Here is a 27,544-nt window from a genome sequence, read left to right on the forward strand (position 1 = left end):
TGACTACTTTATTAAGATTAGGGGATGTTTGTCTTCACTGTAACAATAATTAACACCTAATTAAGGGTATGGAGCAATGAAATAAAACAATTAAATGGGGGGGGGGTGGTATCTGGCGCTTAAAGTCAATGTTTTGTTGATCCATCCATCCACCCACCCAGATCTCCTCCCCACACAGACTTTGCTCTACAATAACATTAAATAACCCTCTTCTTTGCTCTTTGTCATTACTGAAGGCTTTATCATTCAAATATGTACATGCATGGTGCTTGTTCCTCTTGGTAGGACATTTTCAGGATTATCTAAATACAAGATTCATCCTGACACATGCAAATCAATCTGATTTCACATGTGCATCTCTCTCATGTTTACCAACTATGCAGCATGCAATAGTCTTGTTATTACTGGTGTAACAGCCCTTTACTGCTCTAAAAAAAACAGACACATGTCACACCTGGTTGCCTGTGAGGTCCAGCTAGCTGTCCACAGTATGGAGAGGCTCCTGATGGATTATGGGTAATGACATGCAGGGTTCAGAAATCATCCGTCTTTCTACCACACTACCATCTCCTCCTTTTTCTGATCTGCTGTTTACATCATTTATTTGCCTTGTTTGCCTGATATCTGTCTTACGATTCTTGAATGCCTTTTTTTTTTTTTTCTTCATTTTGTCAGCACAAGAGCAAACAGAGCCAGACAGAACAGAGAGGTGGATGCACACAGATGTCAGCTTTCATGCTGAAATACATTTTCAGAGAGTCAATCAGGGTGTATTCACAATGTTATTTTGGTCTGCATCTGATTTAATTGTCCTTTTATCTGAAATGTCTGTCAGAAATTAAATTCAGGAGAGGAGAGGAGAGGAGAGGAGAGGAGAGGAGAGGAGAGGAGAGGAGAGGAGAGGAGAGGAGAGGAGAGGAGAGGAGAGGAGAGGAGAGGAGAGGAGCTAATTGATTTCCCCTGTTCTCTTTTCTAAATGTCTACATCTTTCCAGGACATTTAACCTCTATTACTGTATGTCTTCTCTTTGTGCCTGTTTCTCTACGAGTCACCTACCTTCTGTATGTTTAATATATACATTGAGAAAAATCCTACCAGCCCTCTGGATGAATTGATAAAGGGATGGATAAATTTTAAATATTTCTCCTCCTTGCACTTTATCTCACACGTTCTGCCTCTCATTCTCTCTCTGCCTCCTCTCCTTCTCACTTGCGTCAGCACTTCTGCTTGCTGATGAATATATGAATGAGATTAAAACAGGCCTTGGGTTGGGAAGACAACACACACACACACACACACACACACACACACACACACACACACACACACACACACACACACACACACACACACACACACACACACACACACACACACACACACACACACACACACACACACACACACACACACACACACACACACACACACACACACACACACACACACACACTCTCTCTCGCTCCCTCTCCAGCACATAGCCTACACCACACAAGGACATAAACATTTCAGCATTTACATTTTCAGCAATGTGAATGTGCACTGACTCCCAAAAACTTCACCCCTGTTTTTTAATTTAAATTTTATTATAACAACGAAAATAAATTAACAGTGTTTATTTTAAGACACTCGCAACGTGGAAGACATCTAATAATGAGGCAGCCTTCCAGTCAGGAGACACACTGGGTGACTTTGATTCGTAGCCTTAAATCCACCCAGAACGCTTACAGCTACAAGTAAATAATGCAGCTAACAAGCACTTTTTACCTCCAGCAAGAATCCATTCTTCCCTGTTTACAATGGAGGAGGAGTCTCGCTGCATAACACGCATACGTACACACACACACACACACACCCGCGCGCGGGCACGCACACGCGCAGCAGGAAAGTATCGTTGTATGTATGTGTTTTTCAGACCCAAAAGGTATAATTGGCCCTTAACTCCAGGACACAGAGGGATAGATGAAGGATTAGAGACAACACAGGAGGGATGGATGGAAGGAAGAGATGAAAAGCTCCAGGAGAAGCTCCAAGAAAAAGATCAGAATACACAGATGGAGAGAGGCGCTGCGAGGTAGAGGATGGATTTAAGTGCATCCTTAAAAGTTTGCCCTCCCTCCTTTCCTCTCTCCTTTTTTCGATCTTTCTCATTTCCTTTCCTTTCTTTCTTTTTCTTTCTTTCTTTCTTTCTTTCTTTCTTTCTTTCTTTCTTTCTTTCTTTCTTTCTTTCTTTCTTTCTTTCTTTCTTTCTTTCTTTCTTTCTTTCTTTCTTTCTTTCTTTCTTTCCCAGTCTTACTCTTACTTCATCGTAGGCCCTCTGTTTCTATGGCGACCGTTCCTGCAATCGCAGAGAAAAAAAGCATACCTGAGGAGAGGAAGCGGAGACAGCTGAGGAGCAAACAGAGAGATAAAGATGCAAAGAGACGAGATGGATGAATACGTTTATTTCTAGATTGTAGACTGGTTGATGCTGCCTAATGCGGACTATTTTTTCACTGAATAGCTGGATATTTTGGGAAATACACGTATTTGGCAAGAGTTAGATGAGAAGATCGGTACCACTCTCATATCAGACCATTATATGTAAGGTGACAGGTAAAAGCAGGCTAACTTAACTTAGCACAAAAGCCAGGAACAAGAGGAAACATCTCTAAAGTTGAATAATTAACAATAATTGTCTCCTTTGTTTAATCCGCTGAAGCGTAAAAATGTGTGGTTCTCGGGGAGGTGCAGACGACTTCTTAACCTCAAGTGATGATGAGACTTCTATTTCCCAGCAGTAAGACTACCTCTGAATATGCTGAACTATAACTTTGAATAATTTAACGACCCCCACTTACCCGTGTTTGACTATGCAGTAAGAAATGTAAGAATTACTGTGTGTCGACACAGGAGGTGTTTCAGCCTTGTTTTTCAGACATCCATCTCTGTGCAGATGTCTACAGGCCACGTAACAACTCATGTTGCACCTGCATATTCCTCTACCATAACTATATTTCCTTTCATTTAATGTACATAGTTATGTGTTGAGCTATGACGCTATTGTTACATTTAAGTACCTCTAAAAGAAGTGACTACTTTTGCTGGAAAATTATCAGAATTTTGCCCCGCGTACGATAAAAAGAGAAAATCTAGGTGGTATAAACAAACTCTGTGAAATTTAGGGTTGCAAATTAAAGTTATTTGCGTCATCAATTCATCCAGTGCTTGTTGTCTAGATTAATCAATTACGCATTTTGTCCAAAAAAACATGTCATGACATCACAGCCTGATGTCTTCAAAATGCTAGTGTTGTCTGATTGGAAGTTAAAAACCCAACTGTGACCAACATGAGGCAAAGAAAAGCAGCAAATCCTGACGGGTGAGAGGCTGAAATAAATGGATGACAGGCAGACAAAAAAACTACTGAAGCAATTAGTTTCTTGATTAATCACTTCATTGGTTGAGCTACAAAAGGTCAGAAAATAGGGAAACATTCACAATCGTGACTTCCAACATCCCAAAGCAGCCTCATTAAAGGTCTTGATTTGTTTGATTAAAGATGAATTTTCAACTGATTGATTAAACAACCGTTTCATCTTTCAGTTTACATACAGAATGATGTGTGGCGTCTAAATTAGGCTTAGATCCGATCCAACGAGCTATCAACAGAGCTGCTTGCATTGTGACTAGACTGGAAAATAAAGAGTGATGAGGCTCTATAGACGGTTGGCACTGACAGCACAGTGGACACAATAAAAATAACTGTACTGACAGTGCTCTTTAAAACCTGGCATCATATTTCCTTCTCCGCACCCGACAGAAATGTTTAGGTGAGCCTCATCATTGGCTCCTCGCTGTCATGCAAGGTCACTTGGCCGGAGCTGGGACTCACATGTCCAGGAAATACCTGCAGCAATAAATATTGCGTTCAAGAGCAGTCAGCGATCTCCCGATGCCACGGAGAGGAATCATCTGTTCGGCCCTGAACTAACAAGTCTGCTGGCTTTCACACCTATCACCTTGATCAACACAAGGCCTTTTATTACTTTATTGTTTATGTCTGTACCCAGGACTCCCTTGAATAATAATGGAAAAATAGAGTTAAGTAACTGACCTGCGGGTGTGTGATAGTCCATATTAATTAAATTAGGAGTCAAGACTTTTTCACTGGTGCTCATAAAACCCCTTAAAATTAATTTAACCAAAATCCCAGATGTACAGTATGTGAAGCAAGAAGAAAGCTACGGGGAGCTTTCCAAATGGCACTAGTCGCCTGTAATCTGGTCAAATAGGGAATTCCCTAAATGATCCCAGTTTAGCCAATAAAAGGAGGATGTCCTGTGTCCCTTTTGCTCTCTCATATCTACATTCAAGGCTGTCTGTTGATCTATTTACCTGCATGAGCTCTGTTATTCTGCAGTCTGGAGAGGCGCCTTTTTCCCTGCAAGCTGTCACTCAACAATAACAATATGTTACTGTGGCTATGCTTATATTTAGACAAAGCGCATAATCCCGTTATCTAAATCAGGGTGTGATAACAACTGCTATGCCTAAAGCACGTTCTTATCTTAATCAAATTACACCCATACATGTAAACTGCAATAAAACAATTCATCACATCGACACACATGAACACTTGCTGCATGTCATTGTAACGTGTCACTATCACTAATCAGTGGTCTAACGATGCTAATATTACATGTTGTAGTGAATTTAGACTAATACCCTGTGAACACCTGACATTAAGATCCAATCTCATCCGTTCTGGTGTGATCGGATGTAAAAACGTATTGACTTCGAATTTTATGAGAGAAGTTGAATGCGAGTCTATGGAGCCAGAGGCTTTATGGAGCCAACCCCTAGTGGTACTTGGCAGTATTGTAGCTGAAGGCACTTCCACATCGGCCTCATTTTTCAGAACAGGAAGGTACGTCCACTTTTTTTTCTACAGTCTATGGTGCGAACGCACCGAGGACACATGGAGCTCCGACCTACTCAGGCCACATGGTCTGGGACGCATGTGACCACGTTCTTACAGCATCGCTGGAAGACCACCAAAACAGCGGACGTCTTCCGAATAAGCAGTAAAAACAAAAGCAGCTCTCTCTCAATAGTGCAGCAGGGAACTTTAGCAAAGCTGTCGTGATCTTTCATTCTTCCAGTTTTTGCCAAAATGGTTTTAGTACATTCATGCTAAATTCATGACTGTCAAAATGGCTCGGTGAGAAATAGTAGATTTACAGTATTTCACATCTGAAGCACAGAATCAGTCATGAATCTCACTATCTGATCACATTTTGTGCCTCTGCAGCAGATTGAGGCTGCTTTATAGACTGTTACATTACAGCTTGATTGACATTGCATTCAGCAACACTCCTTCTGTCTTGGAGAAACTCGAAATTGCTTTCTTAAGTGGGATTAAGATAGGATTTTCTCATTCAGATGTTCCTGTAATGTGGCCCCAGGAGTGAGTCACGCAGGAGCTGTTCACAAAAGCCATTAACTCTGTTCAGTTCAGCTCAGACTGAAGATTTAGTCCCATGGGATTCATTTGCAACTGCTTCAATTACTGTGGACTTGCCCAACTGTTGTCTGTTGCTCTGCTGTTCCTCGTCTACGAGGAAGAAAATGCAGCCATAAACGAGCCCATTATGGCAAATGTTGCTCATAAAGGAGTACTTTAAAGGAGCATTTCACACAAACAAAATAGAAATCCGAAATATTGCAAGCATAATTTTGCACAGACCATATACTGCGTCTCAAATCCTGAAATAGTAAGTCTCATATTCATTTTAAAAAGGCATGTATGTGAATCATGGTGTGCACTCTGCTCTTTGTATTGTGTTAATTACAGCTCCGTCATCTGGGTGAGTGCCCCACCAAGGCTGTGGTTTCCCAGGGGATGAGGTAGATGTAGAGGTTTAAAAATAAGAGTTGGACTATTCAGTCAAACCATAAACCGCAAAAGATATCGCGGATATTTCACAAGGATATGTTTGAAACATTGTACAGAAAAAGGAACGTAGACCCTGGGTCTGAAAAGTGAAGGGTGCAATCCCACTTAAAGCCAGGTGAGGCTGCCTCCAAAAAAATAAACTCAGGCTCCATTAGACTCTCATTAAAAATGTGTCAACATCTTTCATCAAATAGAAAGTCAATACATTTTTTTTCCCACAAGTTATTATGATCTCATTATATAAATGCACTCCTTTTGATCAGTGTTCTAATTGTCCCACTTGCTTTGAAATTACTTGAGCATGAAATGAGCCTGAGTGCATTTTGCTCTGACCAACTAACAGAAAGAGAGTTTTCTCCAGCAGCCAGCTTTGTAAGGTCGGTTTCAACAAGCAAGTCACTACACGCAGCGGTTGTTTCGGTGAATCATCTACTATCTCCAATTAAACTCGAGGTACCAGACAGGTTCAGACCAGCCCTGGGCCACCTCACACATTCACAACACGCTGCGTAAACTGTAACCGCTCTTTTGAAATACTTTTTTTCTCTTTACAGTTAATGACAGCAACATATGTTTTACTTTTACACACAAAAACGACTTAAACAGTTCCAAAAAGTCAAAAACTGCCAAAGTGCCTTCAGTTTCAAAACTCAGTCACTTCCATAAGTAAGGCTACAGGAATTAATGTTCCAAAAATTATAACATCTCTATCACATTCCTCACAGCTCTGACTGAACTTCTGTTTATCATCATTAAAAGTTACTGATATAACACATACAGGAATAGCAATATTATTGCGATGCATCCACATTTGCTTTGCTATGGAACATAATTTACTGTAATTAGTTTTCTTTATCAACAAAGGAAGGATAGTTGGAGTGATACACTGAGAGCCAGCATGTTTTATCATGGATGTTGATCTGAAACATGAATCATCCAAGGCTTGAGTAATCTTGGTAATTTTGCAGCATTTAGTGATATTTTCCTGCAGGCTTTTTCCCCCTCTACACTCAACTGTTTTGTCTGTCTCTTTTTGACCTGTGCGGTTCTTCACACTGCTCGGTTACTTGAACGCCACACACCGACTGAACGTTGAGTTGATTGGTCGCAGGCAGGACAGCTCACGGACTGTAGCTTCGCGTGACTGCTTTCATTTATCGATTTCACTTAGCACTTTTAACACTTGCCTGACACTCAGCTTGGCAGTCCACTGGGAATTCTCCTGATGCTCCAGATGACAAAATCCGGGTTTGCACACAGCGATGCCACTTACTCAATTAAGTGAACAGCTGGAGCCACGAGGTCAAGCTTTGAATAAAGGCTGGAAGTAGTGAGAACCAGCCAGGGCTTAAATATATGCCTGCTAACACCTCCACAGCTTTGCAAACAGGGAAGTAAAAGAAGAAGAATTTGTAGTTTTAGTTCTTTGCAGTAATGATTTCTTGACAAACTGTCTTCCCAAACATCCAGACATCATGACACAATGACACCATATCTGGAAAACTACAGTAAATTGTTTTTTATCCCTGTTAAAGTTTGCAGCATTCCCTAAGTCCACAGTCTGTCCCTTTTACATATGTTTATATATTTGTATGCAGATTAAACAAGACATGTTAATTAATGAGCTTTCGAGATGTTATTTTTGGACTTTGTCCAGAGTCAGGTTAGCTGTCTCCTTGCCTCCAGGCGTTATGCTAATCTAGGCAAACTCCAGCTCTCTATTTCAACACACACGAGACTGAGAGCTATCTTCTCATTTGGCTCTTGGAGAGAATGCACATAAATGTGGGAAAGTTGAACTATTCCTTCAATTTCTTTCAATGTTGACTAAATTTTAAGTGTAAATTTGTGGATTATGAGCTACGGGGATTTAAAAACAAGGAGCTACAGAAAGGAGGCGCTGTTGAAACATGTGTGCTCATTTAAAGCAGGAGGTTTCCTGGAAGTGCAGAAGTCAATTTCATCTTTTATTTTGGGAAGAAAGAGAGGTCAAAACTATACGGGAGCTACAGGGCCAAATGAGACATCACTGCTGTGCTGCTTGAAAGAGAGGTAGCCCCCCTCCCGCCCCCGAATGCAGCTTGATACCTCCAAACTGTTACGAACAGTTAAGACGGGGTTTGGTAGACGGGTCTGAGATGCCACCTAGTGATTATGATGGGACCACCCCAGTCAAACTACGCCCTCCTTTTCCTGACTCAGCGAACTGGGATGAGTAGGATGGGTTTCCATGGCAACAGCAGACAGAGAGAAAGAAACCGAGAGTGAGAGAGAGAAAGAGAAGAAAAAGAAGAAGAAGAAGAAAAAGAAGAGAGAGGAAGGACAGAGGGAGAAAACCACAATGAGGCTGCTACACTTTACATGGCCCATGTACACCCACACACACACACACACACACACACACACACACACACACACACACACACACACACACACACACACACACACACACACACACTCAAAAGTACACAAACACACATAGAACAAAGGGTGTTGTAATGATAGGAAGTTTACATTTGGATGGTTGCTTTGTTTTTAATTTCTTGCTGGGAGTCAATAATCCTTTAAGGGGCATCGTGCTTGTAGAGCGAGCGTTTAATTGCCAGTTGTTTAATCATCAAAGGAATTTGCCCTGAAGGGCGTGGGATGATAAAAATGGAAAATAATCATTCATTAGTCAGAGATATGAGTGTTGGCAGGTCTGCTCACAAGAGTAATACAACCCAGCTATGTTGCTAATTAAATAAAGGTGGTCATCATCATTGAAATGGTGGCTGTCGTGTCACCGAAATGTGGCTCTGAATCTGGAGAAGTAATCTATTTTATGTAAATACACTGGAGAACCAGATTTAAAGATGGCAGCTGCTCACAAGAGCCAAAAAGGTATACAACTTTGGGGTTTGATTCCACTCTCGGCCCAATGCACATGCACATTAGTGTTTCTCCCGATTGGACCCAACCAAGAGTTCCCACTCGACTCTGACGGTGACATCCCACAAACAAACTCACTTTTCTAGGTTGTCAGGATGTTTTACAAACTTGAAACTTCCATTAATTAAAAAAATTCATAATAGTTGTTGGCAGTTTGAGGTGGCCTGTCAACAATTTTACTGACGTCTCTTTTATACTGGTGATCTATGAGAAAAATGCTTCATCGGCCAGAGGGGAAGTTTTTGTTGCAATACGATGAGTGACCGTGAAAACTTGTGAGCAAGGTCAACAGTTGATAAACTCAAGCCCTTGATCACAGGATCATCTTAGAAGTTGTCCTTGGAAACTGTTTGGTAAAGGGCAGGCACTTCTGCAAAAATCTGAACCATCTGTCTATCACCGCAGTAACAGGCTGACTTTAACAAATCAGATCATTGTTTTGGAACAAGCAGTTGCACATAAACCGCATCCATAGCTGCCAGTCGTTCCTCAAGGGACGCTGATGATCACAAACAACTTGAAGCCTGACAAGACGGATTCTCACGCAATTTCATGATCTTGCGAGTCCAGCTGCTTTTGCAACAGTTTTTAAAACTCTTGTGACACTGAGAAATACAACTCCTACCTGTGCTGTGGGCCAATGAGGGTTCAGATGCCGGCGTGCGAGGCGTTGGTCCGTCTTTCAGTCACCCTGGATATCACTGGTGGGTGGAGCTTATATCCCCGGGTGACGGCCTGTGGTTGGTCAGGTTCATCTCCGCCTCCTCGTAACCCCACCCACTGGGCCTCTGCAAGGCCTTATGGGTACCACGCTCTGCTGAACATGTTTGAGTTGGTAGTTCAGTTGAGCTGTTTTTCTCTCTTCGTTAATCTCCCCGTCTGTCTGTCAAAATTGAGTCTTCGTGTGTCGTCTTCATATAGTTTTCCTGTGCGGACAGACAAAAAAAAGACGAGAAAATCAAGTTTCTTTCCTTCACCAAGCCCCACCCTTTCCCTTCGTTACAGAGGCTACACCTGCCAAGCACACCCCAAGGATCAGTGTTGGGAGATGTGACCGTTTTAGCCTAGTGGTCAAATTGTGTAACTACAACTTGGATTTTCATCATATGACTGGCCCACGAAGCATTTTTCCCCCATATACAATCATTTTTCTGAGCGTCACTAAACTCGCAATATGAGCCTTTTTTTTTTTTTTTATCAGAGTTTGATTCATTTGGTCCCATAACATCTGGAAAGTCTATAATTATTTCATCTAACCTTCTTCATATGTCAACGGAGCCGACAGGAGATAAGCAACAAACATGGCAGATGTTTTTTCAGTGTATATTGAGCAACTTTAATGGGAATAAATCAACATCCAGTTTTCCTTAATACATCCATTCAGTTTAGACTTTTCTTCATCACATAGCAGCTCATAATGCTAACAGTGACAGATGTACCACTGGTTTGGTAATTTGTGTACTTATTTCAGACAGAGGCCGAAAACAGCAGCTTTCACCTTTAATTTAATTGGGCGAAATGACAACTGTTGTCAGCCAATGTTGTCAGTAGTAGCCAGCTGGTAAATTGACGCTAACTATTTGAGTTGGTTGAAAACATTTTGATTTGGATTCTGATAGAAGTCTGATATAGTTGCATCTCAGTTATCACCCAGAATTATAAATGTTTTTGTTTTGTTTTTGTTTTTAACTATAACCTGTAATCCTACTTAATAATTTTACGATATACTCACTTGATTTCAAAGCAATGCCAGATTATTTAAGGTAGTTAGCTGGAAATGCTAATATTTCTAACTTGATTATGTGTTATTTCTTACAAGAATATGAAATAAATTGCAGCGAAATAATGTCTCACAAAACCACGGTTAAAAAAAAAAAAAAAAAAACATGATAAAAGGAACTTGATAAAAAGAAGAAAAAATAACTGTCACAACATTGAGAGGATACATTACAATTTAGCAGGCTATTTCCTGAACTACAATGAAAGCATTGTGTTTACTCTGACTCCAAACCCTCTTTCCGTTGTCACTTACAATAAAAAAAAAATACGTTGTCTCTCGTCTCCTTTAACACAATCAGTTAAGCAAAAAACATGCGTAAAAATCTCAGCGTGACAATGCTGGGATGTTGTTTTGTCAGATCTGTGTAGTAACAAAGTGACTGTTTTGGCACTGATTGAAGACAATAGCAGTCTTCAGTAAAGAGTGAAATGAGGGGTTATAAATACTGATGTTTTCCTGCCCCTGCAGCTTGTGGTTCCTTTCATCAGCCTTCTGTCTGCACACTTCTTAGAATACGATACATTTTACTTTTTTTGGTAATGCCAACACCAATAAATAATGTGTCTAACTAAACAGGAATATATTTAATATTGGTCTAAGTTGATAGTTTCTGCTTTTCCCCTGAAAAGTATATTTTTAACAGTTACATTGAATGCAAAACTCATCAATTTAGGACTTTGCAATGCAATACATTTGAAATCAGACTTAAAATCACACAGTATGGACTGTCAGTTTTGAATTTCAAATTATTATAAATTACACTTTGACATATCTGCATGGCTTAGACATGCACAACTGCATCTTCTATATTGCCGCAATCTGTATGTCAATAATTTTTTTATTTTTTTTTATTTCTGAGTTCACACACACCACAACATTTGTTTCCTGCAGCACATGACATGTAAACGTGTGGCGCTCCACGACTGCTTGTACACTCATCCCAAACTTATACATCATTCTTCCTTGTTTGCAGTGAGCTCATTAACTCCAAACTTAATATCTACAGACCGCAGACGAACTGAACTGTAAGCACTGCTCAGCTGAGAAAAATACAGTTTTGATTGGTGGGGAAATGAGCAGGGAGTCGGACCAATGAGATAACGGCAACGGCCGCTGCCAGCCTGTGTGTCAGTTTGTCTGTCCAAGCAACCCAAATGACATCCAATAATGTGGGCATGCTTGTTACCATGGAGATGTAAGCATGAGTCATTGTGAGGTTCATTATGGAGAAAAGCTTGTGTTGAATGTATGATTATCATTATAGAAAGAGAGGGTTCGCCTAGATACCAGAACACACAACAGTACTGTATATATCAAAAGATACTGTCCTCTATAGAGACAGTATATTGTCTTTATCCCTTATGTTAGAACCCAGCCTCTCCTGTCCTGTTTCAAAATAAAAGCAGCTTTGCAGAATTATATTGCATTTTGTGTCCAATCCAAGAGAGTATTGATTTTACTGGCCATTTGTTGTCACTGTTTCTTATTGTATAGTTACAATAAAGCAGCTTCCAATAAAACTTTTAACTTTCACACTAGTAAAGATTTGTTATGATACTTTAATGTCACAGCAGAATGGGCTTGACGTTTGAATACTAATTTACCTTAAATCTGCAAATAAATTTGGATTCTTATGAAGAAATGTATTTTTGTTCTGGGCTGATGTACAGTGTCCTTTCGTTGTGTACTGTTTTTTTGTTTTTTTAACAGTATGGTTAATGTATTTAAGATATAATTAAATATAATTGAGGCTATAATGTTGCAAAACCTGACCGTGAAAGCTTTAAATTGTAAACCAGCATGTATTTACTTCAGTTATGTAAACATATAACTCATATGTACAGGGTACCTTGATAGTCAAATTAAACTTTTAATGGCTAATATTTTACCAATGCACTGGGTAAAAGTAATTGTGAAGTTCCTACCAACTCCCACAGTTTCCCTGCTCTTTCAATAAACAAAGACTAAATAAATAGTTCCGCTGGGGCCAAGCAATTTCTTTTTAACAGAGCTGTGAATCACATCATTTCTAAAACTGTCATCAAAATCTCTGCAGTGGAAATTTTACACTGAACAAATGGAAGAACAGACAAAAGGAAGGGAAGGAAACTGTTCTGCGGTCTTTCCATTCAGTTTCAGAGAGCTAACACAAAGTTGTTTTTTTTTCCCTCTCTGAATACTCTGAATGCTGACTCTCTTGCCCACCCACAGTCTGTTGGCCGCTTCACCCTCTTCTTATCAGTGAAGAAAACAAAGCCGCTGACTGCCTCCTGTTGGATAAAGAGCTACAGTTTCTCCGGGATGTGTGAAGTGATTAGTGGTGAAAATGGGCTGCTTTTAAACAGAACAAAAATGATCAGTGTCTGCGAGAGTCAAACACAAAGTAGATCGCACTTTAATATTTTGATTTCAACTTAACACACTGTCATTTTTGGACGCAAGCGCCGGAGAAACAACAAAACTGAGTGTTTACTGTCTGTCTCGAACTCATTCTCTTCTGTCTGTTTGTCCTTCCTTTTCTCTCACGCCGTCTTTTATCTCTCTCTCTCTCCCCTTCCATCCCGTCCACACGGGCACACAGAGTGGGAGCGAAGGGTGAATTAATAAAGGAGTGAAAGTGGAGCACAACTCCCTGAGGTCCGCCGTTTCTGGGACGCTCACGCAGAGAAAGAGATACACACTCACACAAGCACACGCACACAAACGACAACACAATCTACATAAAGGCCCTGACACACACACACACACACACACACACACACACACACACACACACACACACACACACACACACACACACACACACACACACACACACACACACACACACGAATGTAAGGCCTACATGGCTTTACTGCGGTGAAGAAATGAGAAGCGGAGGACACACAGAGGGACAACAATCCATACATACCCATCATCTGCATTCATGTAGGAGTGAGATGAAGAGGGAGGAGAAAGGGAGTGAAGAGAGGAGGAGATTGAGGAAGAAGGAGGAGGAGGAGGAGGAGGAGAAGAAGGAGGAGGGAGGGTGAGAGCCACGTGAGGGGGGATACATGAAGAGTGTCGCCCGAGGCGGTGAAACTCACAATGGTCCCATATTCCCTGTGATTCTTCCTCTCTCCTTTCATTTCACTTCTCTTCCCTCCTTTTATTTCTTACCTTTTTTCTTTCCTGTCCTCACAGATCTCTCTTTTCATTTCCCTGACTCTCCTTTCCTCTCCACTTTCCTGTTCTCACCTTTTCTTTCCTCTACTTTCATTTTCTTCCCCCTTTTCTTACACTTGATCTCTGTTTCCCCTCCTTTCTTGTCCAATTTCTCCTTTCTTCTTCGTTCCTCACTTCTCTTTCCACCCGTTGACGGTTTCCCCTTTTCTCTCTTCTTACTTCATATGTTTCTGTTTTCTCTTGTCTTTCGCTCTCCCCTTATTTCCTTTTTTTTTTTTTTGCCTTTCTTCTCCTCCTCTCCTCACATTTCTTTTTTCCTCACCCATTTCTTTCCTCTTTTTTTACTTCCTGTTTCCCTCTTTCCATTTCTTCCCTCTCCTCTCCTTATCTCTTCTTTAATTTTCCTCAACTTAAAAATCACCCTTTATTGTTCTGTCTTTCCTGTTCCTCTCTTTTCTTTCCTTTCTCTTCATCTTCTCTTACATTTGTTTCTTCCCCAATTTCTCCGTTCCTTTACTCTCCTCTCTTCTTTCTAATTTTATTTTCTTTTTTCTCTGCTTTATTTCCTTTTTCCTCCGTATTGTTCTCCCTTTCAATCCACATCCATTTCTAATTTCTTCTTTATTTCTCTCAATCACCTTCTCCTTTTCTTTCTTTTTCAATCTCCTTCTCCCCTTTTTCTTTCACATTTTCTTTCCCATTGTTTTCCTCTCCTGTCTTATCCCCCTTCAGTCTTTTCCTCAGTTTGAAGTTAACTTATCTTTACTGTCTTGACATCAGCAGAATTGAAACAGTGGGTCAATTTCCTGGCTTAGCTACAACTTAAATGCACAACAAACAATTTGTATTGACAGGTTGCTTTACAGTCAGGAAGTGCCGCTTGTTAATTGCATACAACAGTAAAAACCTGTTAACAATTAAGCCTTCTTTAGTGAGGAGAAAAACAAAGTCCCTGATGAGTTTCATTGTAATTCAAAGCATTGTAGTGGGCACAGTCAGGCGCTGGGGATCACGCCAGCAACTCATCAACTCCTGTCTGGATTCCCTAACAGATCTGCCAACCAGCGGGCTTTTCCTCCCTCTCCTCCATCCATCTTTCCTCTCTGTCTGCCCATCACTTTGTTTTCATCTCTTCTTCCATGCAAATGTGTCACCAAAACAAAGACAGAAAAGGAGTGACTGAATGAAATTAACTGAATGAACCGGCGGCTGGAACTGAATAAGCGAACGTATGAATGATTAAATGTTTACGATAGAGTTCCAAAAGCTACAAAAGTTAATTCAACTCTCTTTTGTTTATGAACATTGTGTCACCAGGAAGTGACGGGTGGAATTTTGTCTTTAATAAAATGCTGTGAAATGTTAAAACGTGTTGACGTGCTAATGATGCCAGAGGAAAATAAAGATGAAAAACATTATACAGTTTTGTTTACACAAAGCAGCCTTGAATTTAACTCTTAGTTTCAATTGTTCCACTCTGTCAATCAATGGGAACCAGAAGTAAAGGAGCATATCTAAAAATCTGGTTATGTGATGGACAAAGTTTTTCCCTTATAGGTAAAAAAAAAAAAAAAAAAGCAGCCAATTTCTGAAACAAGAAAAAAAAAAAAAAAAAAAAAAAAACTGCTACTGGGAATATAAAAATATGGGGGTCATCTTAAGAGGTGTATCACAAAGAGAGATTTCAAGATGGCTGTGCGTGAAGATTAGATATTGCTCACATAGCTTAATTAAAACACACACAAAATAAGTACACAGGAAATGCTTGAGTGAACACATGGCTAAAATTGTATAAATCACACATTAACAATACAAATGTTCACTAAAGTTTCAGAGCTCCAAAACATGTTCAGGCTGAGTACAATATACCATGTGTGCGATTACCAATATAATATGCTATCCTTAAGGTAATAATCTTATGCTAACAATGCAAATGATGACACCTGGGTGACACTTAAATCTCTAAATGTACCCCAAAAAACATCTGATAGTTTCTGAGACATTTCAGTCTGAATTAAGGCTGTCACAATATACCAGTTTTGATGATGTGACATAAAAAAAAAGAAGATATATTAATGTCAATAATACACATATGATAATTAGTAAATACTCCGACACCTTTAACTACCTGGTTCACATAGTATTGCTTATTAATGCTGGTTGCCACCCACCATAAAAGAAAAAAGAGGCGACACAGTAACTAGGTAGCTTGCAGCTGTTATGACAGTGAGTGCTGTGTGGTCACTGCTGCTCCAGACGAGAGCACGACACTCTCCGCACCCAAGAAGACTTAACTCGCCAGTATTTCCTCTGTCCTGAGCAAAGAAGCAAGACAGAGCCACGGATTCAGGTCAGCTAACCATGTTTGAGTCAATGGCTCAGGAAAGCAAGACATATATGGCTCGTGCATGTCAGCATGAAACCATCACTAAACGATTGGCCGACTTCAGACTCTTCACTTCACTACATTTGTGTTTTGAGTGTAATTAATTTGCTAACAAAAAAAAACAGAAAAACACACAATAAACAAATGTAAAGATGAATTTGACTTGTAGCATTATTATAATTTTGTAAAATTTGTCTACGAATTTCTATAATATTGTTATATCGATTTGTTTTGGCCATAATCATTATATATAGTGAAACTCTGATATCTTGACAGCCATAGTCAGAATCAAACTGTTCCAACAGACATCTACAGCAACATCAGCTGACCTGAAACAGGGGAAACGAGGGCCAGGTTTGCCACAAGCAAAACTTGTTTGTGCCCTCCAGATCCATAAATATTTCACCCTACCTTTAAAACATTGACTCACAATTATAAAGTAATAAACTGTTGTTCCGGTGAGGAAGACAAGTTGATTTTATATGCTGGCAGCACGTGGTCAGGGAATATCAGAAAATAAACACTCAAAAAATCAAGGCATGACTTTGAGTTTTTATCCGAGAGAAGGATGAAATGTTTGCCTTAACGCCGCGTAGTGGCAGAAAGTGGAACAAGATACTGTTATAAGCATGCAGCCATGTCAGTATGATACAACCAATACTCAGTCACAGGGTAACAACAGCTCAACATAGCGTAAGATAAGGATTCTGGACAGATTTCTGAGAAAACTTGAAATACTGGTTGAAATCACTCCATCTGGTTTTGAAACATCAGAGATATCTTCATCTCACACGTAGACATACAAGCAAACTTTATAAAGAAAGACAAAAAACAATCCAGGAAGAAGAATGACAAAGAATGCAAAAGAGAGAAATAGAGCAAGAAGGAAAACATGGAGGGAGAAAAGTGAAAGGAAGAGAAAATAAAGAGTCGGCGCTCGATGCGGTGAGAGGGAGAAGGAAAGAGAGCCTCTTGCAGAAGCCCAGGGGGTATCCTGCTATCCCAGAATGCTTTGCTCTAACCTAGTTTGGTATTTCTGTTTCTGTCTTTGTCTCTGCAGTGCTCTGAGTGGGCTAGCTAACCCATACACACCATATCTGAGTTTTGTGCAAGTGTATGTTCTTAGATTTCAGGACTAAATTAAAAGGAGTGTGATTGTGTGTGTGTGTGTGTGTGTGTGTGTGTGTGTGTGTGTGTGTGTGTGTGTGTGTGTGTGTGTGTGTGTGTGTGTGTGTGTGTGTGTGTGTGTGTGTGTGTGCGTGTGTGTGCGTGTGTGTGTGTGCGTGTGTGTGTTTGCATTTCTCTATGTGCAACTGTGTCATTACTGTGCGTCAGTCCCTTATAGGTGTGTCTGCATGAGTGTCTATGGGTGAATGAGTGTGTGTTACGTATAAGTGTATGCGCAAGTGTGTGTGTGTGTGTGTGTGTGTGTGTGTGTGTGTGTGTGTGTGTGTGTGTGTGTGTGTGTGTGTGTGTGTGTGTGTGTGTGTGTGTGTGTATTTTGGAGAGTGTGCGGGGCTGAGTGGGCAGCCTGGTGACCAGCTCAGCAACACTCTGTTACCATGGAAACTAATGAGCGGAGCACAGAGAAGAGGAATGTGATGCAGAGGAAGTTTGATCAATCAATCAATCAATCAATCAATCAATCAATCAATCAATCAATCAATCAATCAATCAATCAGTCATCCATCCATCCATCCATCCATCCATCCATCCATCCATCCATCCATCATCTGTCCGTCACGCTATTATTCACTTCATTTTACAGATTAGATTTGGGTTTGCTGAGTTCTGTATGATTGAGGTGCAGCAAGTCAAAAATATAACCACTTTTCCTCAGGCTCTCATCGTTTCTCTCAAAACCTCCTCCAAACCTCAAAAACACACAAATGCAATCATTTTGCAACATGTGAGGACAGTGTGTTGTTTTTGCATTCATTCAACCCCTCATCTTAACCAGTGTCTGTGCCTCACATCAACATTTCCCTTAACAACATTTTATAAACCCTAAAATAAATGGTTAACCTGATTTTTGTCCCCAAATGGGAGGTGAGTCCTCACAATGTCAACACCAATACAGCTGCAGGCGCACGTGACATCCAACACTGGAACCAGGGCTCCACCTGCTGCATGCTCAGGAACACACACACACACACACACACACACACACACACACACACACACACACACACACACACACACACACACACACACACACACACACACACACACACACACACACACACACGAGCGTTTAATCTGAGTGAATTTCTGGACACTGTCATCCAGATCAGTCAGTGTTATCAGCTTGAACGTATTATCTGTCCACCAGCCCACACCTGATGTGTTATTTGTGCTGAACAACTGAACAAATCTTCATTAACTTTTGGACCTGGCTCACGCCACATCTCCCCAAATCACCTTAAATAAACATTGTTTAAAAACAGCAACAACATAAACCACTGCTATTCCTCTATCCTATCGAGGATGTCTGCATTGAGGCACTTCAACAGGATCCAAAATGACAACGTGGCGACAAATAATGAACAAATGAAAGGCACCAAGTTAACATATTTAACTTTTCAGCAAAATTGTTGAGGGCACACTTTACACCTTTCTAATAAAACCTGAGCTTGGATCCAATTTTTGGATATTATAAAACCTCAAAAGTGAACAAAATTCAAGCTTCGTGATTTTAATAAACCCAATTTGCATTTAGGATTGAAAGTACTCCCTGAAGTTGGAAACCACAGGTGATGCTGTAGATTGTTTAATGAACGGATTCACAGGAGCGAGCAGGAACCTCTCATCCTGCTGCGGTTACAAGCTGTTTCCACTGGTGGCAGTAACGTGCCGACAAACATAACAAAAGGCAGCAAAGAAGGCAACTGACAGCACGTAAATATGGATGTAAGCAATACAGCAACAAGTACTTAAAAATGAACAACTTAAAAATGCTTTATGAGGAGGATTTTCTTTTTCATCATTTAACATCATTCAACCACATTCATTAGCATGGTGAACCATCCTGCTGATCATCAGACCACATGGATTATTTAATACAGTTGATACTGAATGGAGCAGATAGCAGATGGTACTCTACAGTAGATGGGCTGCTCGAGCAAGCTGGTCTCATCTCCGTTACCTCATGTCCTTCCTCTAGTCCTCCCAATTTGTTTCCTTCCTTTCCGTTCACTTAACGTCATGTTTCAGATAATATCCGGGTGTCCATAAATTAGGTAAATAACAGTACAATATATTTTGCCGGACCGCAACAAGGGGCCAGAGCTATAAAGCGAGTGATTGAGGGATCAAAATAACACTTGGTCGATTGAATGCTGCGACTTGTCAAATTAAAAATACATGTGTTTCTTTCAGGGGGGGGGGTCCCAATCGAAGGGGAAACACTAGATTCCCCTGTTAAATCGTATAATAGAAAGCTTTATTTGACATTTTTCAGATGAGTCTGGCCACACACACAAGCTGCGTGCACTGCTGTGTAAATTTCCATTTCCATAATTGTAGATACAGAAAATACCCCCTCATCCCCCACCCCCGCCTTCAATTGAAAACATAAAGAAATGCATACAGAAAAAAAGCATGCACACACGGTTGAGTTCAAGCTGTTGTGATCCAAAATGTGTGTTGAGTATTTGTTGTTGTTCACATAAAAGAAGCTCGTTCAGCTGGTTTGGGTGGAGGTCAGCTGTGTGAATAAATGTTCTAAACATGAAGAACTCTTAGGTACTTACATTTTGTCAAAGTGGCTCTCAGAGGAAAAAAGGTTGAAGAATCTGGACTGAAACAACCGCAATTTAGATTTACCTGAAGGAGACTTTGTTTGATGAAGTGAATTCTGACTGTTGTGTCTCAGGAGCAGAGACAGTCTGATGTTGTAACACCAGTAAACCTCCTGGGAGACGAGGTCAACAAAGCACGTCTTATCACCTCAAGCCAGTCCTGTGTCCAACTGAACTTGGCTCTCTCTTAATGCGGACCACGGTCTTTCCTCTAACCACAGTTAGATCAGAACACACAAACATCTCATGTGTGTGGTTTTTTTTATGCACTTATTTTCAGGGATATACTGTATAGTTCCCCTTGAAAAAAAAAAAAAAAAAAAAACCTTGCCTTTGCTTGTAAAACCACAGGCTGTAGTCCACTGCCAGCCCCAAACAGCCCCGTTAAATTGGTCTAATGTTCGGGAAGCCTCTGAGATGACTCACTACCTCTCTCACTTAAATGCACACAAACCCGCAAACAATGACGCGCGCGAATTTCCACCGAATGCTTCTGGTGGCATTTATGCAGAAGCAGTTACCAACACTTGACTAAGACAGAAAACAAACAAAGAAGACCGAAGACATCACACATGTTAGCGGCCCGCGCTATCTGACTACCGGCAACCACAGTGGAGAGTCTGAAAGGCCTCAGCCGGAGCCCACTCTCTCCCCGTGGATCTCTGAGTGTGTGTGTGTCCACGGGCATCCTGTGTGTGTGTGGGCGGACAGTGAAGCCAAGTTGTCACGTTGGGCAGAACATATCTGCATATTCATAACCAAGCCTGCACGCACACGCACGCAGGTGAACACGGATGTACAAAATTTACCTTGACACGTAAACAGTATCAAAAAGCCATAATGGCGTCACGTTGGGGACGGCAGGAAGGACTGTTAGAGAGAGAGAGGTAGACAGAGAGCAGGAGGGAAGACACAATGGCAGACTAGAGAGAGAGAGAGAGAGAGAGAGAGAGAGGAAAAGAATGAGTGGTAAGCAGGAGACTCTGTGTGGGTTGACTTTTTCTCTCGCGGGTGCTATGGTAACCTACAGAGCTGCAGCTAATCAGAGGAGAGGAGAGGAGAGGAGAGGAGAGGAGAGGAGAGGAGAGGAGAGGAGAGGAGAGGAGAGGAGAGGAGAGGAGAGGAGAGGAGAGGAGAGGAGAGGAGAGGAAAGAGGGGTAAAGGAAAGAGGGCCAAAGGAAAGGAGAGGACAAGAGGGGACAGGAAAGGAAAATAAAATGTAAGGAAGAAAAGGAAAGATAGAGATGAGACGGGAACTTAAAGCATAATAAAGACATTTAAGCCTTACATTTAAAGACATGCATTTCCTCTAAAGATCCTAAAGTACAATTTATTTTTCTTTTCTTTTTTTTTTTAATTTCCAACTGCTGCAAGCAAAACTCAAAATCCCACCATCACTCTGCCAGTTACAGTCCGTCAGTCTGTCCACCACTTTGGTCCACACTGAATTATCAATAACTATTAAATGGATGCCAAAAAGAATGTGGTACAAATCTTCCTCCTCATGACTTTGATGATCCCCTTGACTTTTCTGCCATCCAGACTATGACTCCTTTGCGGCCTTCAGTGAAATATCTCACCAACTAAGAACTTTGGTGACCCCTCAACTTTCCATGTCGCGACCTCATCAGGTCAAACTCGGTAGCACGTAGCTCAAGTCAACGCTGCCTCACAGAGCCGCCAGCAAGGCTGCACACCGCCGGTCATTTTAATACCGGTGTCGTGTGACACCGCATTTATATTCGGGAAAAAAAAAAATCAAACAAAAGCAACTCGGAACAAACTTGGGAAACGTGTCAGTAATGTTCTACCAGATTTGAACCATGATTCATCACAGTGATCAATCATCCAATCAGCCATTTGCAGTGGCTCTGTTCTGTCTCCGAACGGCAGTCATTGTTAGTGGGTTTTCTGTTTTTGCTGGCAGATATCACATGCAGAGGCGCACACATGCATCAGGATGTGGATTTCCACCCCTGCAGCCATATTTTTAGATCCTCGGTGAAGCGTTTTGATGGCTCGTCCTCAACTAAACCATGACTGAGTGTTGGGTTGTCTCCATTGTCTAAACAGTTAACTGATCACAGGTTTAAAAAAAAAAAAAAAAAAAAGTGTATCTGAAAGAGTATTTCATAGTTCTTTCAAAAACAATATTTTATTCATTGGTGGTAAAACCAGAATGATATAATGTAACAATTCAACTCAGTTTTACATATAATGCGCCAAAACACATCATGAGTCATCTGAGGGTACTTAGCACAGTAAAGTTCTTACAACAGAACATCACAACATCGTAGAAAGAAGCCCAAAAAATTTCAACAATTTCAATGATGGTGTATCAAGATTTTCTGTCATTAATCCTGATTATTCCGAATTAAAATTTCGATATAATCGAATAATATACCGTAAAATGACGGATATATTTTTCAATATAAATTAGGTTTTGTTGTAGAATTTTCTTTAATAGGCGATATACGTATGGAAACAAACACTAACACCCACAAAATATACATTTTATCACAAAAGTCAGGTAGGAAAAATTCTTGATTTTTTTTTTTTTTTTTTTTTGTCTGTATCAAATCAAACAAAAAAAAGTGTTGGTGGGAAGACTTGTTTGGATTGTTGTTGTGACAGCTGATGATTTAAACAAAGAAACTCCAAGGCTGCAAACATAACAGTCCTTTGTTTCACATTGTTTTTGTATTACGTACGCCCCGAAGCGTCGTGCAGCAAATGAATCACAGCGTGACTCATGAAATAAGGTGAGCAGTGTGTCGCTCAGAGGCCAGAGAGCAGGGACGGGATTACGACGCTTGACTGGAGGGGGCAGACATTTAAAGAGGGAATTATGAAAATAAGAGACAATAGTCAAATGTACATTAGCAATAGTTATATTGTTTATTCTGTGTAGAAATGACTACCAAATAAACAACTTGAAATATTATCATATGAAACTAAATAAAAAAGCTGCTATTGATAACTCTGAAGCAACAGGCCTGGGACACAACAATGTTAAAGGTCCTCCACTTCTCCTATACGGGAGCACAATACTCAAGCTTGTAAAAAAATTATGTTCTCATGATCTTTGCGGTTCACCTCTTTGTAGTACTTTTATGTCTCTTTGTGGTAGTTTTATGTCTCTTGTAGTACATTTATGTCTCTTTGTTGTGGTTTTGTCTCTTTGTTGTAGTTTTATGTCTTTTTGTAGTTTGTTTTGTCGCTTTGTGGTAGTTTTATGTCTGTAATTGTTCCGTGTCTTTCTGTGGTTGTTTCTTGTGGCTTCATGTTGTTTTTTGTCCATTATAGTTGTTTGTTTGTCTCTTTGTAGTAGTTTTATGTCTCTGTAATAGTTTCATGACTCTTGGTAGTAGTTGTATGTCTCTGGAGTAGTTGTATGTCTCTGGAGTAGTTTCATGTTTCTTTGGAGTAGTTTCATGTCTCTTTGTAGTGGTTTTATCTCTCTTTGTAATGGTTTTATGTCTCTTTGTAGTATTTTGGATGATTGTGTTTTTGTTTTCCATCATTGTGTGGTAGTTTTATGTCTCTAGTTTTTCTATGTCTTTCTGTGCTTGTTTCTTGTGTCTTCATTGTTGCTCTTTTTTCCCTCTTATAAGTTGTTTTCTGTTTCATTGTGTTTGTTTTCTGTCTCTTTGTGGGTTTTCTATTTGTATTTCTTTTGTTTCTTTGTGCTCTCTTTGTGTTTATGGTTTGTTTAGTTTCTGCAGACATTTTGCAAGTGTTGCAGTTTTCTCTGTCGTCATTCTGTTTTTGTTTCTGCATTCGTTTTGTGCTTGCTTAGTTTGTGCTATTTAAATTTCTGCCTTGTTTTTACAGTCTTTTAAATGTATCTGTGTGTAGTTCTGTGGCTCTGTGAAACACTCTGAGTTGCCTTGTGTCTGAATGGTATAATCTAATTAAACCTGCCTTGCGTTGCCTGGCCGTTGTTTTGTGTCTCAGAGGTCATTATGTGTCTCTTTGTAGTCGTTTGGTGCTTCTCTTTGTTTCATCTCTTTGTTTGTGTGTCTCTTGGGTATGTATCTTTGTGGTGTTATAATGTCTCTTGGAGGTTATTTTCAATCGTTTGTAGTCATTTTGTTGTGTCTTTGTGGGTGTTTAATTGACTTTCCAAATGTTATGTGATGTCATACAGGGGCTCTGATCAAGCAGCTCCCGGGCCGGTAACTGCTCATCCAGCCACGGTTCCAATAAGATGATTACATATTATCGTCGGACTGCTTCTGACTCTCGTGGGAGGAGGAAATGCATCATGTTCTAATTATTTTATGGCAGAAAAAAGAAGCCAAATTCTCTCTGTACCTGTGAACGTTACCCAGTCCAGGTAATTTGCCCGTACCTAGACTGCCAAACAGAGTCAGTTTGAACATCTAAGGATCACACATTTTCTGGTGGGGACAGGTGCAGAGTTAATGGCGGCAATTGGTCCCAGAAATGTGTGGTAGTGGAGAAAAAAGAATCTGAGAAAAGCTCAAGAATGTCTGCAGACCAGAGTGATTTTATACTTTAGAGATTCATTGCCACTGAATCAAGAAATCATATTAAAAACTTGAAATTTTTGTCCTTTTTTCATTGGAATCCTAGAGCCAAATTACCAACATTAAACATTAAATTATATTCTGTCCTATGATTGTATTGATTCCTTGATCTGGACAACAATGCCATTTGACAGATGATGGTTATCTGTGCCTGCAGTACAATCAGATGAATTGATTATGGGCTGTAGTTTATTGATCACAGATTAACATGCTTTCAATAATGGAAACCGTTGAAAGCACATCATTTGAATGAGCAATTCCCTCTAAGTCTCCTTAAATTGTGTCATCATCTCATTATGCTGTTTTTATGACTTGTGACAGAAGAATTAAATATCTTTCATTGTGGAAACCTGACAAGCTTTGTTTCTGTCGTCAGTCCTTCTCCTCCTTTGTCCCTCTCTTCCCCCCCCTCTCTGCTCATTTCTCACCGTTTCATAATCCTACTGAGAATGATGCAACTATACAGTAACTTCACAGACAGACACGCAAACACACACACACAGCCTTTCTGGTACCAGACTACTTAGGAAATGTTTCATCTGCACTTAGTCTGAGTTCATTCACAAATATAAAAACATCCTCTCTCTAGCAGTTTTTCTTTTCTCTCTGTATTGCATGTGTCCTTCTGTCTGTACATGTAGGTACAGACAGGGTGCTCAGTCGTAATGGCACCCTGTTCAACTTGATATGTTTACAGATGCTTTAAAAGTCTGGCTGATTAGACACGTGTTGGAACATTTCCTCAAATACTGTACTTGTTTACAATGATGAGGTACTTTACTTGAGTATTTCCATTTGATTTTACTTTATACTTTCACGTAAATACATTCCAGACAGAAATATTGTACTTTCTACTCTTTTACATTTATTTGACAGCTTAAGTTAGTTTTCAGATAAAGATTTGACACAATTGAAGACATAAAAAGCTTTTAAATGCCAACACATCATCAAAGCTTAAACCTTTTTGGCTCGTGACATTTACATTTCAGATGTCTGAGTTGTTAACAGCTCCACCAAATAGTTATTTTTCCTTCTAAACTTCTCACATGATTTAATTTCACTAAACGTTCAAATTATCTAATATCTCACCAAAAAGTCTAAAAACTGAAAATAAATATGTGAATCGGAACTCTGCTTTTTCTTTTTATTCTCCCCCAGTAATCATCTGACGACCCATCAGATGTATCTGCTGTCCCTGTGTATAAAACTCAATATAAAGTAGTTGAAACCAGCTCTGCCTGCAGCTACAATAGATACATGCTACTAACACACTGATGCTTTGCTAGTAATAATCCAGTGATGTCATACATATTAATATATCAGTTAGAGGGACCAAACCAGTATTTTTACTTTAATAACTTTGAACTACTTTGTACTTTTACTCGTGATTTTCAATACAGGACCTTTAATGGAGTATTTTTACATACTTTTATTAAAGTATAGGATCTGAATACTTCCTCCACCACTGCTACCGTATATCCGAGTAGCAATTAATCTGCTGAAACGTCATAATAAGCAAATGTTGCCAGGCAACAGATACAGTAACAGCCTCCATGCTGATATTGCTTAATAGCTACATTTTGATTGTAGGATGTTGAAAGTGAACCCCGCGGTCCTGTATGACAGTGATCCAATTTGGACCACAGGGGTGTCATCATGGCCAGATCGCCTTTAGAAAGACTGCGTAACCTTGAAAGCAGACAGGATAATCATCTGGATATAAATACATAGTCAGAGACAGTAACACCAGGGGCCTGTTCCACTAAGTAGGTCTGACAAACTCTGAACTTCAGTCTGAACTCTGAGCAGAACAACTACGAGATGGAAACTCTGAGTTTCACAGCAGCTCATTAGAGTTTAAGAGTTTAGTCGAGTGTGTACAGTCATCAGTGATTCACCATGGCAACGGGTAAACAACAAGCAGAGCCTTCATTTTAACCTAATGATGGAAAATATATCCGTTACAATATGACTTTATCTTTAAAAACAGAACAGAAGTGGCAAAAGAGCCTGAGTTGGAGAAAAGAGCCATTAACGGATGACAAAAGAATCCTGTTTTATATTACATTACATTTTTAAATGTATTTATTCAGCTATAACCTCACAGGGACAAAGTGCTGCTGGCAGCAGGAGATAAAAAAAAATATAGATCGAACAGATTAGAACATAATTCTATTTATAGTCCTGATGAAACCTCAGAGTTTCGCTGATCCGTCCATTTTACAATTAAAAATCTTGCTCAACGTCAACGGTAACTATATTTTGATTTAAATACAGTAATGGAAACCCTGTTAAAACTAAAAAACTAAATTAATTAAGACTGTAAGGAGAACAAACTAATGGTCTCCAACAAAGATTTTGACATCCGTCACCTCTTCTGCCGTAAATTTCTGGAAATGTATGCGATCCGATATTCACTTTGATATTAACTGTATAAATGAGGAAATGAAAAAGAGATGCAAGTTCGGTTTACAGAGTAAGTTACCACACCATGACTCACCCTGATTTACAGGGATGTCTGTTTCTGGAACTGAAAACTCAGTTTCCCTCACCTCAGGGTTAACAAACCGAGTTATCATTGAACCAGGTTTCTGGATACACAATCAAAACCAGACAGGATGATCCGTCTGCTCAAACAGAATCTATGTATCTCTGGTACCAAACTGGAGCCACAGCAACTTTATCAAGTTTAAAAGATGTTATCTTTCTATATTTCCTCAAAAATAATATTAGCTGAAATATTTTTGGGATCCTGTTTATTCCCACGTTGAAACTTCAGCACTGACCGCAGCTTTCCATCACGTTTACCGTTTAGTGCTGTGTCAGCTTAATCCAACACCCAAAACACTCCTCGCTCCTATAATCCAATGACTTCTGCAATTTCCCTGGCTCAGTCTCACCTAAGGATCCGCAGCGAGTTTGTTCCAAATCATAATATCTATTTTGTCTAAATTATAATCATGAACGTGGTTATTTGATAGACCCATTTGG

General features: G+C 40.0%; 1 protein-coding gene across 2 annotated transcripts in view; it reads right to left on the bottom strand.

Moving 5' to 3' along the window:
• lrrc7 (leucine rich repeat containing 7) overlaps positions 1-27,544 on the bottom strand; it is a 114,328-nt gene that overhangs the window by 83,134 nt on the left and 3,650 nt on the right. Inside the window, exons 1-2 of one of the 2 annotated variants that reach the window (XM_069704734.1) lie at positions 18,226-18,309; positions 9,495-9,795 (exon numbers count right to left, since the gene is read on the bottom strand). The gene's annotated coding sequence lies outside the window, so the exon portion shown is untranslated. Of the gene's footprint in view, positions 1-9,494; positions 9,796-18,225; positions 18,310-27,544 lie in introns of those variants that run through there. The other variant, XM_069704733.1, reaches the window with a different exon arrangement.

Source organism: Brachyistius frenatus, unplaced genomic scaffold (assembly GCF_029030835.1).
Source record: "Brachyistius frenatus isolate BFR_SWC_R1_liver_20210118 unplaced genomic scaffold, ASM2903083v1 Contig_52, whole genome shotgun sequence".
NCBI classification, from domain to species: Eukaryota; Metazoa; Chordata; class Actinopteri; family Embiotocidae; genus Brachyistius; species Brachyistius frenatus.